This window comes from Marmota monax, unplaced genomic scaffold (assembly GCF_021218885.2).
Source record: "Marmota monax isolate L192 unplaced genomic scaffold, Marmota_monax_Labrador192_F-V1.1 WCK01_AAM20220418_F8-fsc00866, whole genome shotgun sequence".
NCBI lineage: Eukaryota > Metazoa > Chordata > Mammalia > Rodentia > Sciuridae > Marmota > Marmota monax.
Window position 1 is genome coordinate 76575 of NW_026694581.1, and position 16681 is coordinate 93255.

The 16681-nt window shown below is 35.4% G+C and overlaps 1 pseudogene; it reads left to right on the top strand.

Annotated features, from left to right (window-relative positions):
• Positions 1-2162: 2162 nt before the first annotated feature.
• On the top strand, positions 2163-13590 carry LOC124077168 (rho GTPase-activating protein 29-like; annotated as a pseudogene).
• The last annotated feature ends 3091 nt before the right edge of the window (positions 13591-16681 follow it).

A 16681-nucleotide genomic window follows, 5' to 3' on the forward strand; every position in this document is an offset into this window, starting at 1 on the left:
TGCCCTTCAATAGACGAATGGATAAAAAAAATGTGGCATTTATGCACAATGGAGTATTACTCTGCATTAAAAAATGACAAAATCATAGAATTTACAGGGAAATGGATGGCATTAGAGCAGATTATGCTAAGTGAAGCTAGCCAATCCCTAAAAAACAAATGCCAAATGTCTTCTTTGATATAAGGAGAGTAACTAAGAACAGAGTAGGGATGAAGAGCATGAGAAGAAGATTAACATTTAACAGGGATGAGAGGTGGGAGGGAAAGGGAAAGAGAAGGGAAATTGCATGGAAATGGAAGGAGACCCTCAGGGTTATACAGTGGAGGAGGTAGAGAGAGAGGAGGGGAGGGGAGGGGAGAGGTGGGGAGGGGGGAGGGTGGAGGACGGGAAAGGCAGTGGAGCACAACAGACACTAGTATGGCAATTTGTAAATCAATGGATGTGTAACTGATGTGATTCTGCAATCTGTGTATGGGGTGAAGGTGGGAGTTCATAACCCACTTGAATCAAAGTGTGGAATACGATATGTCAAGAAATTTGTAATGTTTTGAACAGCCCACAATAAAAAATTTAAAAAAAAGAATAAATAATAAAAAAAAGAAATAGATTGGGGATGTGGCTTAGTGACTAAGCACCCCTGGGTCCAAATCCTGGTACAAAAAGAAAAAAAAAGGACAAATATAAATGTCAGGGTATACCTTGAATAATTGTTTTCTTGTTCCTCCATCTTCAAGTGACTATGTTACTTTAGAGAGCTCAGACAGGTAAAAAAGTAAAAATTGCCCTCTTGAAAAAAAAATACCTTAAACTTTGAAAGGTATTGATCTTGCCCATTCAGATGGCAATCATCAAGAATACAAAAAAGAAAAAAATGTTGATGAGGATGTGGGGGAATTGAAACACTCACACACTGTTGGTGAGAATTTAAATTAGTATAGCCATAGGGAAATCAGGATAGAGGTTCCTCAGGATACTAAATATAATACTACTTATTATACAGATATGCCATTCCTTGAAAGAATTAAAGTCAGCAAGCTATACTATAGTTTATCATTTCTTGTAAATTGTAGCACAAGGGAAGTTATTAAATCAGACCAGGTGTGTATGTCAATATATACATGAGTAAAGAAAATGTGATACACACACACACACACACACACACACACACAGAGGGGACATTATCCAGCCATAAAGAACAATAAAATCATGTCATTCCTAGGAAAACAAATGGAATAGAGATCATAATATTAAGAAAAAATAAGCCAGACACAGAAAGACAAATATTACACAATTTCCTTCATATGTGAAATCAAGGGATGAAAAAACACATGAAAGTAGCAGGGAGACTTATTAGAGAAGATGAAAAAGAATGGGGAGGTAGAGGATCATAGGCATGGGTATCACTCTTGACATACTCAGAATTAGAAGTGTAATCCCAGCTCCTACATTTTGAGAGCACCCCCTGCTGAATTCTCTACGTGGTGTTACATCCAGACTACAAAGCCTTTTTTAACTCTTTAAGAACACTGGTGCCCCAGTGTATTAGTCAAATTTTCACCACTATAATATATACCTGACATAACCAACCAATAAAGAGAAAAGGTGTATTCTGGCTCACAGTTTTAGAATCCATGATTTATCAGACCTGAATTTTTTTTTTTTTTGGTTCTGGTGTTGGACAAATTATTGTGAAAGGAGGGCATGGCCAAGCAAAACTTAGTCTCAAAGCCAGGAAGAAAAGATAGAGAGGCAGAGAATGGGGTCTTAAAATATCCTCTAAGATGACACCACTGATAACTTAAAGATTTCCCACTGGCTCCAATATCTAACAGGTTACATCAGCTCCCAAGAGCACCACACTAGGAACCAAGCCTTTACCTCATGGACTTTTCTAGGACATTCCAGAACCCAAGTTTAATATATCCAAAGTATAACACTACCTCTATAGTGTTCAATTATCACACACTACAAAGTCCAACACCCACAAAAAAGAGGAAATAAACCCCCGCAATCTAGTATCCTCCAAGGATCATAAATCTCTGGTGAACACCTCCTAGACTCTTTCCTTCCTCGATCCAGGAACTCATTTGATGTTAGAAACAAATATTATTACATCTTGTGTGAGACACAAATTGAGTCCACACCTCCAGGCCCTTGATACCATGAAGGTGAGAAACCACAGTTGCCCCTTCTACATTCAAAGTTTCCCTTGGTCTCCTGTGACTCCAGGGCCAACTCCATTGCCAAGGTTGCCAGTTTCCCAGGAGGACTTTATTGGAAAGATCCAGGAGAGAAGGTAATTTAAAAATTGTCAGTTCTCACCCTGCAGAGTCTCCTACCTGATCCCTCACCTGCAGAGATGCACAAGGCCAGAACAAGAATCCCACTGGGTAGCAGCCATGAGCCCTCAGTGGTCCCTCCAACTACACAGGAGGACCAGCTACCTTCTCAGCCTTACACTTACAGTCTCTTGGGCAGAACTCAGCACAGTAGTAGTGAGCCTTTCACTCTCTTTTTAAGAGGAAAAGCAGATATGGCCCTGGGCCAGACACTGCTGGGTCCTCATGGACCCAAGTGGAAGATTCTGAGTGGGAGAGAGCTGGACAGGCACAACAAGTCTCCTTAGGGAACAAGTGCTACAGACACCAATGCCAACAGACCAGTCAAAAGCAGGAGGGGTAAAGTTTCTGTTCCTTCTCTTGCCACCAGCCCTGTCCAGGGAGGCATTTTACAATATTATCTCTAAAAACAATTCCCCTCATAGACTACAATGCTGTTGACAATATAAAGCACTCTGACTTCTAAAGAACTCCCACAGGAAAAAATTCCTCCAGCTTTCCCAGACATAGCTATACATTCTGTTCTCACCACCTTAACAGTATGAGACATCCAGATGCAGACCATCACAATGGCTTCGCCTGTGTTCTCTAAAGTCAGTCACATTCATAACCATTCTTGTAATACAATCAATTATAATTATTTCCAGGGCTAATGTAGATTGCTGCATTTTCCAAAAAGGTGCAGATCTCTGTGGATACTCAGAGGTTATTCAGGGACATTCGCCTTGCTGGGCTGAGTTGTTCTGATCAGAACACCCATCTTCCCATAAACATGTGGCCCATGCTTATGAGAACCACAGTTACACAACTACACAGGTGAATCTAATATCCAGAAAGCTATAAAATAATGCTGTGCCAGCCACAGTGAATGGGGATTAGAAAATGCTAAGCTCTCTAGAAACATGGCTGGCACACCCCTGCAGTCCTGACCATTTTTGTGTCAGCTTTTCTCACCCTCATTCACTCTCATTATGTCTGTAGCTCTTCTTCCCCAACTTTGTCTAGTACCAGAAATTGCTGCCACCTGCTCCCTCATGTTGTCATAATCTCTACCATTTTATGCCAACAACCACTCAACCACACAGACATCCACTGAAACTTTGCAAGCAAGACCATCCCACCACCCTATTATATTCCTGTCATAATCAGTTGCTAGTAACTCTTTACATACCTAATGCCAACATCAAGAAAAACTTCATTCGGTACACAAATTTCTTTTGTACACTGTGGTCCCTGGAGTGAAACTTTCCACATTCCAGGTCTATGACTTGATAAGTCACTCAGTGTCTCCAAACATCACTTCCTAAAATGAGAATGAATGTTAATGATATTGTAATGAAGGGGAAATGAGTTACAATATTAAAATATATAATTCCTATTGGATGATTTTGATATTATCCTTTTTAAATTTTATTTCATTATTATTACCAACTTAACTGGACTTTTATATTACAATTGTTTTTATTTTTACTGCATAACATTTACTTGTTAAATAAATACACACAACTGTGATATATAGTTTCCAGAATTAAGCAATTGATTTTTTAGCACAAAAGCTAATGTTTAATACACACTAGAGATTTACAGTTCTGAGAAAAAGAGGAGAATTCTTTAAATTATTTTTTCAAATTGTCTTTTGAACATGATACTTTGTGTGTCTCTATTAATTTACTTTGATGTTAAAGGACTGTTTTCTGTAATCCCAGTTACTGCTGCTTTGACTGTGAACAAGCTGCACTCATGGAGGTCTTCAAAACTGACTTTGTTCTCTCCACACTGCATAGACACACCTGTTCCAATCCTTGGGTGAAATCTAGGGGCCCCATGGCTTACCTGCTTATGTTCAGATAAGGAAATATCCACTGGTCTCTACAGGGATGGAATGAGATCTCATTGCAGTCATTACACTGCCTGTCCCAGGATTATAGTCTAAACAGGACACTGCATTGAAATATAAAGTTTCTGTCTCAGAAACAGCCAGTTTAGCCAGAATCCTGCAAAGCCTAGCCAGAAAGTAGAAAATATAATTCTCCTTTTGCATTTGGTACATCTACCTCTTCCAGCAGTCAGGCTTAGTGAACTTGTCTTCTGACCACTTCAAATCCAACATCTACCCTAGAGTAAAAAAACAAGAAAATATCACTTGATGGGTGCTCTCTTCCCTGTGTCCACAAGGATTCTATCTGGATTAGACATGCATTCAGAGGGGACTCCTTCATTGGCATTCCCTGTGGTTTCCTGGGCCTCATTCCTGTATTTCCTCAGGCTCATCCTCACAGTTTTCCCCTGGACTGTTTCATCAAGTAATATTTTTGCTGTCACCCTCTCCCTCCCCACCCCAGGCCTCTCAAGCTGTGGTTTATCTTTGAACTCTGTGATGGGAAAGCAGTTATTCCCAAGGCAGCCTCTTCTTGGGTTCTGGTTACTGCAGCTCTCTACTCCTAGATGGCTCAAAGATAGTCAGAAAATAGTCCTTGAATCCCCCCATATGCCACAAGGAATACAGGCAGGTCCTCACGCTGGTTCCTAGGTGGGAATTGTTTTTTAAGAAAAATTGAGAAAACTTAATTTAGCAAAGCTTGCCTAAATAAAGACAAGGAAAAAGAAAAAAAAAAGCTTCTAGCACCAGGTTGTACTTGGGAGCCAAGATGATTAACCCTACCACTTCTGCAGATTACACTCACCACCAGAGAAAAGAAAGTGCCCTATCAGAAATCATCTCATTGGCTGCAGTCAGCATTTCTGACTATATGTGCATGGTCAGATTAGTCCATAGCACCTGATTGTCTAAGCTGCAGTGCTGTGGTTGGCAGAATCTTAGTTGCTTGGTTACAAGCTAATTCCTAACATTATGTTGGGTTACAGTTTATTTGATGGTTACAGTGCACCAAGTACAGAGGCCACTTTGGAATAAACTTTATTACCCAAGTATGGTGACAGGTTTAGAACAAATTTATTTTAGAATTTGCCCCATTTTGTCCACCATGAGTGTGTGGACAGTGACACTATCTTCACAATTGGCACAAATGATCTGCTTGATTTCAGGACAGATTTTACAATTTCACAATTGTAAAATGTCAAATTAGTTAGATGATCCAGGCACAGTGGTGCATGCCTATAATCCTAGCAAGTCAGGAAGTTGAGAACTATTTCAAGTTCCAGGCAGCCTCAGCAACTTAGAGACTGGAAGGAATTTCACAAGACCCTAATAAGAAATTTAAAAAAAAAGAACTAGGGCTATGACTCTGTGATAAAGCATGTCTGGGTCCAGTCTTCAGTACTGTCACCCCCAAAATGTTAGATGGATCTTAAGTTTAACACTTTTGTTATGCCTACCATAACAAGACCACTGCATTTTCCCAGACAACAGTGGATGAGTATATGAATTGAGAACAACAAAGAGAAACATGTCAGGAGGAAAAAGACACTTATACATTCTTTAACAGACTACTCCATAAACCAAATGAACCAAAGGCTAATAATTCAAGGTTCAGCCATTAGAGATGATTCTGAAATAGCTTAGAAGAAATATGAGTAGGTAGAAATGAGAAGAACAGAGAAGGGAAAAAAACCTCTAACTTTAAATGATAAGCTTTACAAACACCATCATCTTTATTCCCAAAGTTTGGTTTCCTCTGGACATAAATTTCTTTAAAGTTCCTAACATCTTGGAGTATTGCAGGTCCAGATAACTATTGACCATGTACATTGCTAGGTTATACAATATATTTTCTTTATACTAAATAAAGCCAAGAGAAAATATTGTAGAGACCTATGATATGAGTACATTCCAAGTATTATCTATAACTAAATATTGTCAATCTAAAGATCCTGACAAATAGACCATGGTGAAGCACCCTATGCTGCATGATTAATAATCTTGGGCTTGCCAGACTGGGCCACCCCCACCTACTTCTCACATTCACTCTTTACAGAGTCCCCTTTATAAAAAGAATCTGAGAACCAAAAAGCATGTCTGCTTCCCAAGACAGCCCACATTCTCTGTCCCTGAAAGTGTGTATTCCTTGCTTTCCCAAATAAATCTCTGATTTTGACTCTTTCTGACACATCCTGAAATTCTTTTCTCTGGTATAAACAAAGAACCTGCCAGGGTTGAGTTGAGGCTCCCCTTCTTCTTTCTGAGGGACCTCTTCAGACTCCTATCTGGCAACAATTCAACAGCATATTAGTACCATTGATCACAGTCCTATTTGCCATTTGATGATGATCAAAGACCATCGTGTGCTGCAAAGTGGTGTTATCTAGACAGGGATTCAACTATTTGCATTCAGTATTTCAGCACAAATCCTAGTGATAGGGAGACACATTTTGACACAGCCAGGCTTGCTAACAAATATTGAGGATGTGGCAAGCCAGCTGTTAACAATTCCCACAAACAGGAAATTAAAAAACCCAGCATTCTTCACAGAATGTTAAGAAACTCCAGAGTGCAAGCCTCAGTGAAATAGAGAAAGTCACAATGATAGCTGGAATTTTAATACCCATTAAATTCAATCAATGGAATTAATGGAACCAATCAATGAAACTAGTTAAATAATAGTAAAGAAATTGATGAGGGCACAAACTCTAATCACCATCCTGTCCTGATAAACATCTATAGAACAATATGCTCAACCAGAACAGTCCCTACATCTGTTCAGTTCACAAGGAATGTGCAAGGAATGTGTACCTCAACAGATCACATGTGCAGCTATAAAATAACCCTTAAAACATTTAAAAGAATCAAAATGATAATTCTCTAACCACACATAACTAAATTAGAAATCTATAAAAAGAAGATATTTAGAAACTCCAAATTTTTGCAAATTAAATAGCAAACTTCTGAAGAACTGACAGGCCAAAGAATGAAATGCAGAACTATACAGTATGAAAAATGAAAGTAGAGCATATCAAAAGTTTGTGGGGCAGCTAGAAGGTATAACTAGGAATTTAGAGCTTTAATGTTTAAGTTAGAAAAAGTTTATACCATAAGAATTTTAGAAATAAGAGCAAGTTAAATCTGAAATAATTAAACCACTACAGTCAAGGTCAAAAATCTATGAACCAGAAAATAAATAATATGAAAATCAGTAAAGCCTAACATTAGTTAATGTTTAAAAAATTAATGTAGCTGCACGTGGTAATGCACACTTGTAATCCCAGTTACTGAGGATGCCAAGGCAGGAGGATCACAAGTTTGAGGCTAGCCTCAGCAATTTAGTGAATTCTTATCTCAAAAGAAAAATAAAAAGGATGGGTGATGTAGCTCAGTCTTAAAGGACTCTTGTATTTAGTATCAAAAAAAAAAAAACCCACCAATAACATAGTTGCCATAGTTGCTAACATCTAGAAAAATTGATTAAGAAAGAGAAAAACACACATCACCAATAACAGGAAGGCACAGGGGAATATCACCAAAGACTCTACAGGTGTTTAACAATAAGAAGCATTATGAACAAATAAATAAACATATTGAATTAGAAAAGAAGGCAAATTGCTCAAGGAACACAAAACACCAAAACTTAGTACAAAGAAAAAGAAAAACTCATAAGAACTCTCAATCTCTTGAGGAACTTGAAGTTGTAGTTAATTTCCAGAAGTTGTTAAAAATGTCCTTCACACAACTAAAACAGAGAAACTGGTAAATGTTTCCAAACATTTAAGAAAAATATCAGCAGTATACAAAAACTCTTAAGAGAACATACTGAGTAAAGGACACTTTCTAATTCATTTTATGTGGCTAGCACAACTGTGCTACAAACATCTAACAGGGACATCAAAAGAACATGCAGATCAATATACCTCATAATCATAAGGGCAATACCCTCCTCATAATATTAAACATAATGTTAACTAAATCTAACAAAGCACAGACAATATTTTTAAAAATTCATAATAGATCAATTGGGGTTAACTTCAGGAATATAGTGATTTCAACCTTCAAAAGTCAATCAATTAGCTGGGCATGGTGGCTCACCCCTATAATCCCAGAAGCTCAGGAGACTCAGGCAAAGACATGGCAAGTTCAAACCCAGCCTCAGAAACTTATCAAGAACTTAAGCAACTTAGCAAGAAACTGTCTCAAAATTCTAAAAAAATAAAACAAAAAAGGGCAGAGGATGTGGCTCCATGGTTAAGTGCCCTGGGTTCAATCCCCTATACAAAAAGGAAAGAAAAGTCAATGAAAACAGACATAGAGAAACCATAAAATTATCTTAATCGATATAAAAAGATCAGTTCAACATCAGTTAATTGTAAAAACTCCAAATAAATGAATTAAAGAACTTTTAATATAATCTAATATAAAGAGTATTTATAAGAAGCATGCAATGAATATACTACTTAAGGTGAAAGAAAAAAAAATATTTCCTCTTAAAAGGAAACAAGACAATGATGACTGCACTATTTCTATGCAACATTTTTTTAAAAAAGATTTTTTAGTTGTCAATGGACTTTTACTTTATTTATTTATATACAGTGCTGGTAATCAAGCCTAGTGTTTCACACATGTGAGGCAAGTGCTCTACCACTGAGCCCCCACCCCAGCTCCATCTACCAACATTTCTATGTTGGCACTGAGCATCTCAATAGGAAAAATATGACAAATAGGTAAGTAGGTAGGTTGATGATAGGTATTTAAATATACATAAGTAATATATAAATGGCATATAGATTAGAAAGGAAGACATAAAATCTCTGCTTAGTCATAGACAATGTCATAATTCACAGAGACTATCCCAAGTAATATACTTAAAAATGATTATATATAATGTGGATTTTTCAAGGCCACAAAATTAAGTTCAATTTATAAAATCAATTGCATATTTATATGAGAGCAAGATTTTGCAAATAAAATTTATATACCTTTGTACATGTATATATATATATATATATATATATATATATAATTTGCAAATTGATGTTGCAATAACATTGCAAACTGATATTTTAATGTTATTGCAACATTAAAATATTAATTTGTTGTTGCAATGTTATTGCAAGTTTTGAGTGTATATATACATACACATTATATACATAATACACACAAATAGCTTGCAATAACATTAAAATCCACCTAAATTATTGGTCAAATCCACAGAGACAGAAAGTATAATGGTGTTTACCATGAAAAATTATTTATTCCTTGTTAGAATTTAGTCAGAATATTGAAGAGGGGAGTAGCCCCCTTCACTAAGTTCCAGGCCACAGCACTGTGGCCTGGAAATCCATTGCATAGCTCACTAGAACTTCTTCTTCTGCATTCCTTGATTTTTAGACCTGGTGTTTGACCCTTCTGCTGCTAAGAGTTTAGTAGTTCCTTCTACTTACACGCATTTTATCCTAATATAATACTCTGAAACTCAGTTTGGTGTGTGGTTAGTATCATAATGAAACAAATGATTCTTTCCCTAGACCCACCAAACTTGACCCTTGACAAACGTTTTGTAGTCTTCTGTAGCCCATGTTTTCTCCCCCCTTCTCAATTCATAGTAAAGTACCATTAAGGACCTCTAATAGGCAAATCTCATACACTTTATGTGTTCTTATTTTCAGGGCAGTAGACCATTCTGAAGAAAATCTGATGAACTCACAAAATTGGGGGTGTTATTTGGGCCCTGTCTCATGAGGACAAGGCCTACAACCGCTCCTGTGACCATCTTCTCCTCCCTTGCTGCATATGCCAATCAGGTGCTGTTGTGGAGTTCCTCATTACCAACTCACAGATAATCTTTGATGGGTCGCTAGAGACATAAAATGTTTCGTATAGTGCAGGTGTTATTGCACCTTGGGTGGATAAAAGCTGTCCTTCAAAACCCGTAATATCACCAGAACATTCCACAAAGTCACAATATTTTTCTACAAAGCAAGTGAGTTTTGACCATTATAGAATTGCATTAAATTTGTGGTGTTTATGTTAACAAGTTAATAGTCTTTGAACTGTTTATTTTAAGATGAGTTTTGCCTTTAGTTTAAAACTTTTCTTGTGTCAATAGGATATCCACACTGCAGATATTAAAATTGAACATTTTAAATCAGCTGCATCATTTGAGGAATCAGAATGCAAGAAAAGTGCATTGGAAAAATGTGATGCATGTCTCAATGGTGAGTGGTCATGTAACATATATGTTTGCATATATCAAACCTTGCCAAGAAGTCGTGATCAAAAACCAAGGTGAGGGCTGTGATGGTAGCTCAGTGGTAAAACACTTACCTCAGCATGTGTGAGGCCATGGGTTGGATGCTCAATACCATATAAAAATAAATACATAAAGATAAAAATATTGTGCCCATCTACAATTTTCATTTTTTTTTAAAAGGTGAATTAATTTGAGGTAAGTACAAACTTCAAGGTTTTATTAGTTAACTTTGCTAGCTATTGAGAAAGTTTAATGAGTGTCATTAAATGAATATCATGCTTTGTTTCTTTCTTGTAAAAAGATATCTTGAAATTCATAAATTATTTTTGTTCTTCTGAAATTTGTTTTCATCTTTACTTCTTTGTTATCAATTAAAGTCAAAGCAGAAACAAGGTGGATGCCTGAAACTCAAAAAAAAAATAGACTCCTAAAGATTTTTGATGTCCCTTTACCTGTGGCCTACCTTTAGCACATTAGCACACATGTCTTCCATTTTCATGGCTGCAGTCCTTTTGTTCATTTTTTTTTTATCAATTTATTTCAGTAAATGGTTTCTGGTAAGGTGGTTGAAAATCTTCCTTTCGTTACTGCTTCAGTAGATCTAAATCCAAATTTTTTAACATATAGCCATATATGTTAAATTTGATATATAAAATTAATGAAATATCAATGACTATAGCCTGAGAAAGTCTGAAAACAAAGAGAGTCCATTACCTCTCTTCGAAGAAAAGCACTGGACTTACTGATTCCATCTATCTGATTTGATCTTATGTGCTATGAACACTGGCCTCATTTAAGGCATATCTAACAGTCTGAAGGAAGGTTAATAATGCCAAGGGTCATGTCCCTAAATTATTGTTGATTCAGGATTTGAACCTCATCCTGTCTCATTCCTAAATGTAACCTTGTTTCACTGTCCAGTGAAATTGGATTCCCAGTTAGGTATAGTAATAACAATAAATAATTTTAAAATATTTTCAATTTTCATTACATACCAGGTAATTCTGAGTCTTTTCTTTATTAGAGTATTAACACCACATGCTATCATAGCTCCATATAGGAGCCTGTCTTGACAGAAAAAGGCAGGTAGGGCTAGTGCAATAGACTTGCCCAGGGCAGAACTGGAACAGAAGCGGAGCCAGCACCCAGGCAGCTGGCTGCAGAGCCTGCACTCTTCATGGTGCTAGAAGTTCTGCAGGACTGTAAGTATGTTCTGGTGTTTACCGTTCAACTACAATGGCTCAGGTCCCTTCAATGAATGTGGAGAAGGTCCCAGGACAGCAAATCACAGGAGCACTGCCTGGGAACCAGGGAAGAGAAGCCAGCAGCCTCAGGTGAAGAAGGAGGTCAGATAAGATGATGACCTGCAAGTGATACTGATGTGCACCTGTCTGCAAACCACTGCCCAGGATATGGGAGAAGGTCAGGTGGCAGGGATGAGGACTGTGAGCTATGATCATGGCCATTGGAAAGCCATCAGACCACTGGCAAGGCACACAGTTGTCTAATGTTTCTCAGCAGGGAGAGGAGGATCATAGCCAGAGGGCTGCACCTTTCTAGCAACAGGAATTTATGGGGTATATTCAGCCAAAAAAAGAGTGTGAGGAGGTAGGGTTCTAGGTGAGAAATCAGGGACTTTGAGACCAGACTAGAGGAGAAATAGAAGGAAGTAAGTCTTGGAGTCACCAAGACCAGTAGCAGAATGACAATTTTGACAGCTCTTCAACCTTCCTTTGACCAATGGATGTTGCCATGTATTAGTGGATCAGCTGGGAGAACATCCAAGTCCTCTATGGTGTGTTGCCCTCAGTATGGACAGAATGTAGCTGGAAAGCAGATTAAGTGACAGGCAAAGTCCTTGGGATTCAGCATATGGCTTTGCTTGTTGTACAGAATAGTGTTACTGTTCTAGAGTTACCATTGTCTGCCTGTTGAAATCATGAAAGTCCTAACCCAGAAAATATTCATTCATATGTAGTATATTAAAACAAGTTACTTCAGGAAGTGATTTTTTTTTAATTTTATGTGCTTTGTGGCTATTTGTTGTATTGATTAAGATAAATTTTAAAAACAATGCTTTAATTCAAAAATGTGCCTTTAATACTGTATGGATTTTTAATTCTTCTGCAGAGATGACTGAGAATATTATGTTGGAAAACTATGTAAGACTATATTGTTTGAGAGAGTGCCCATTTATAAATACTCACACTTCCTTATTAACCAAGCTCCATGAAGTTTAAAAAAAAATCTCTTCTTTGTCAGATAACAAAGAATTTAAATCATCATCCCCAAATATGGACCATATGTGTAAAACCAGGAAACCACTTAGTCTGAAATCTGATGTGGCAACAAATGATATACAGAGGCCTATGCCAAGCACCAAGATCAGATGTTTCCCTTTGCTTGTATATAGGTTCCATCTTGCAAGCTTTCCTAATGAGAGAAACAGCAGAAATGTGGGAAATGTCTATTCAGATAAGTTTTGCCAGAATCTTACCTTTGAAGGACTTAATAGAAAAGATACCCCTACTACTGTTGGTTCCCAATTTAATGGCATTGATCAGCAGATTCCACAAAAACCTCAGGGACAATAATGTAAACACAAAATAACTTAACTGGCACAAGTGCAGTGATTGTGCCAAGTGCACCCCAGGAAAAAGTGACAATGTGCATCAGGGTAAGTGGTGACTATTCCAGCAGTGTCACACAGCCCAACATGCCAGCCAGATCAGCAAGAGAGGCATCAGAGAGACCGTCCTCTCATTCTTACCCTCTTGCTCATGCAAGAGCACCCAGAACACTGCAGCTCCATCTCGAGACAACATTTTGCAAACCACCTACCCTGACCAGCAAAGTCAGGGGGACTGAGGAGAGACCAGCTCACCTTCAGCAGCAGTGCCTCCTAGCACAGCTCTTACTCCCTTGAGTCATGTGGAGAAATTTGTTCCAGAGGCAACAGCACATCAGCTTGTCCTTTGCAGCCAGGTGCTGAGCCTAAAAAGAACTCTGAGGAGCTCGGCCTGCCTGACATGAATCCAATGTGCCAGGGACTCAGGCTAAAACAGATGGAAGAATTGTAAGACCTTGAATTTGAAATGCCACAGTTTGTGTAGGTTTGTCAAAATTCAGTTTTTCTTTTTCTTGTTTTGTTTTGTGTCATTGTGTTTATTTTATGAAAGAATGTTGGGACAGACCCCTTTTGTAAAGGATCGCCAAAGTGTGTATTTTGCCTTTTGGCCTTGTATTATGTTTGCTAGTCATATAGAATGGTAGTGTTTTAGTCATATAGAATGATTGTGCATCACTGGTATTGTCTTTAAATTCTGTGTTTTGGAAGTTGTGCATCAAATAAGTATTATAATTTTAAAATTTCAAATTATTTTCTCTATAAAATGATTCATGTAAATGCATCCTTAATGTATGATATTTTTCACAACAAATAGGGGGAGTAGGGGAAATGAGCTTTATTTTGGAGCAAACCTAGTGCTCATTCATAAAATGATTCTAAATGCAAGTGTGTGAAAAATCTTGATTTGGTATGAATATATTTCTTCCCACATAACGTTCTAGTGCATCTTTGACCACTTATGTTGTTATAGTCTGTAAGTAAGCATTGTCAATTCAATTAATTTTAAAATATTGACATAGTTGCTAAAAGCTTGCAAATCTGTATTTAATTGCATTCTACTTATCAATTTTACATATGGTAGTCAATACAGTTGTAGAAAGAAAATGCACTTCAATACTAAAAAGTTTGGAATTGTCATAAAATAAAAATTTATGTGGATAAAGCTAAGGGATAAAACAGTATCAAATGCATTAAAACCACCTAAAGCCAAATAACTAAACTATATATTTTAAATTATTATATATTTATATATTATATATTATGCATTATATATTATATACTACATATTATAGAATTACATATACAGGATATATTATAAATCATGCAAATTACATATAATCCATATATTTTATATATTATATCAATATAAATTATACAAATATAATAATCTTATTATATCTTATTAATAATAATAGAAATTATATTATATAATTATATTACAATGATGTATAATATAATATAAATTAATATAAATTTAAATATACCATATGATAATATATATTATATATCATATATATAAGTATTATAACTTTAAAATTTCAAATGATATTCTCTATAAAATGATTCATGTAAGTGCAGGCTTAATGTATGATATTTTTGCAACAAATAGGGGGAGTAGGGGAAAATGAGCTTTATTTTGGAGCAAATATATATTATTTTATTATAATATAATAATATATATTTATATTTAATTTATATATATTAAATATATATATTTATATATATTATATAAATATAGAGCCCCATGATCTAATCCCATTCTAAACTTCTCTACCTTTTATATGTGTATATAATGTATGTGCAATTTATTTTATTTTATTTTATTTATTATATGTGTATATAATGTATATGCATTTTATATATCATATACTTTTCAATCAATATGCATAATCCATATGTATTTGTATATATAAATATATAATTTATATTAATATAGTTTACATGAAATATATGTAATTTATATATATTTATACATAAATATTTATAATTTATATATAAGAATATAAATGTATTATATATTATGTAATTTGTATATATGAATATATAATATATAATATATTTATAATAACAATATAAATTATATAATATATCTAATTTATATATTTTTATTATATGTATATATAATAAAATAAATATATAATATAAAGTAATATAAATTAGAATGTTATATAAATATATTTTATTTAATTTATATTATATATGTTGTTATGTAATATGCAATATATTTATATAATATTATAATTTAAATTATATAGATAAATTATGTCTTATTTGGCTTTAAATGATTTCAATACATTTGATAGTTTTTAAACCCTTAATTTTATCTGTATAAATTTTTATTTTATGCCATTTGTAAACTTTTTCATATTTTTATAATGGTTTTAAAAATGCGTGCTTCAGAAATTTTTAATTTCAATGCATTTTCTCTTTGGATTATGAGAGTTTTGTTAAAACCATTCCTTTTGGCCAGGCACAGTGATGCATGCCTGTAATCCCAGTAGCTTGGGAGGCTGAGACAGGTGTATCTCAAGTACAAAGCCAGCCTTAGCAATGGCGAGGCACTTAGCAATCCTGTCTCTAAATAAAATTCAGAATAGGGGGGCTGGGGATGTGGCTCAAGCGGTAGCCCGCTTGCCTGACATGCATGCAGCCCGGGTTTGAGCCTCAGCACCACATACAAACAAAGATGTGTCCACCGAAAACTAAAATAAATATTAAAACTTCTCTCTCTCTCTCTCTCTCTCTCTCTCTCTCTCTCTCTCTCTCTCTTTAAAAAAAAACAATTCAGAATAGGGCTGGGGATGTGGCTCAGTGGTTGAGTGTCCCTTAGTTCAACTTCCAGTACAAAGAAAAAAAATCCTTTTGTATGAAATATTTTGACTTATAAAACACTTTACATACTTTTTCTACCTGGACTATCAACCAGTTAAAACGTATACATCATTAGAATTGAGCAATAATTTATTTAAGTTCATTTTGAGAGTATAGTAAGTCTTATTGTTTGGAATTTGAGAATCGCAGATGACTGAATCTGTTTCATTTATAAAATACCCAGCTTTTATAAACTAGTCCATTCCTGTTATTTTCTGGGTTTCATGATCGTGCCTAAAATAGGATGTAAAAGGGAAAAAAAATAAAATAGCCTTCTTTTGTATGTGTGAACTATATTGTGACTCAACTATGATCATGTTATGCTTGATAAAAAATTATATATAGGTTTATACACACATTATTATATGTAAATTATTTCAAGTACCTCAAGTTATTTTGGCTTCTCTGAAATTGTTGCCTCTTAGAGTATGATAATTTAAGATTATTAACTATTGACTCAGTGGTCAACACATGGGCTCATCACTTGACTATAATATGAAATGTGTTTTATAGCATGTTGTCTTATAGTTCTCTGTAACATTAAGGACTAAGGAGAAATGAACAAATGGCCTTTTTAATGCTAAAGCCATTTTTTTAGCCTTCCTTATACAAAGTACAAGAATCATATTGGTTTGAAAACTTAAAAATAAAATCAGAGCTAACATTTATTGAGATTTTTTTGTGTATGTAGACTTTACCAAGTT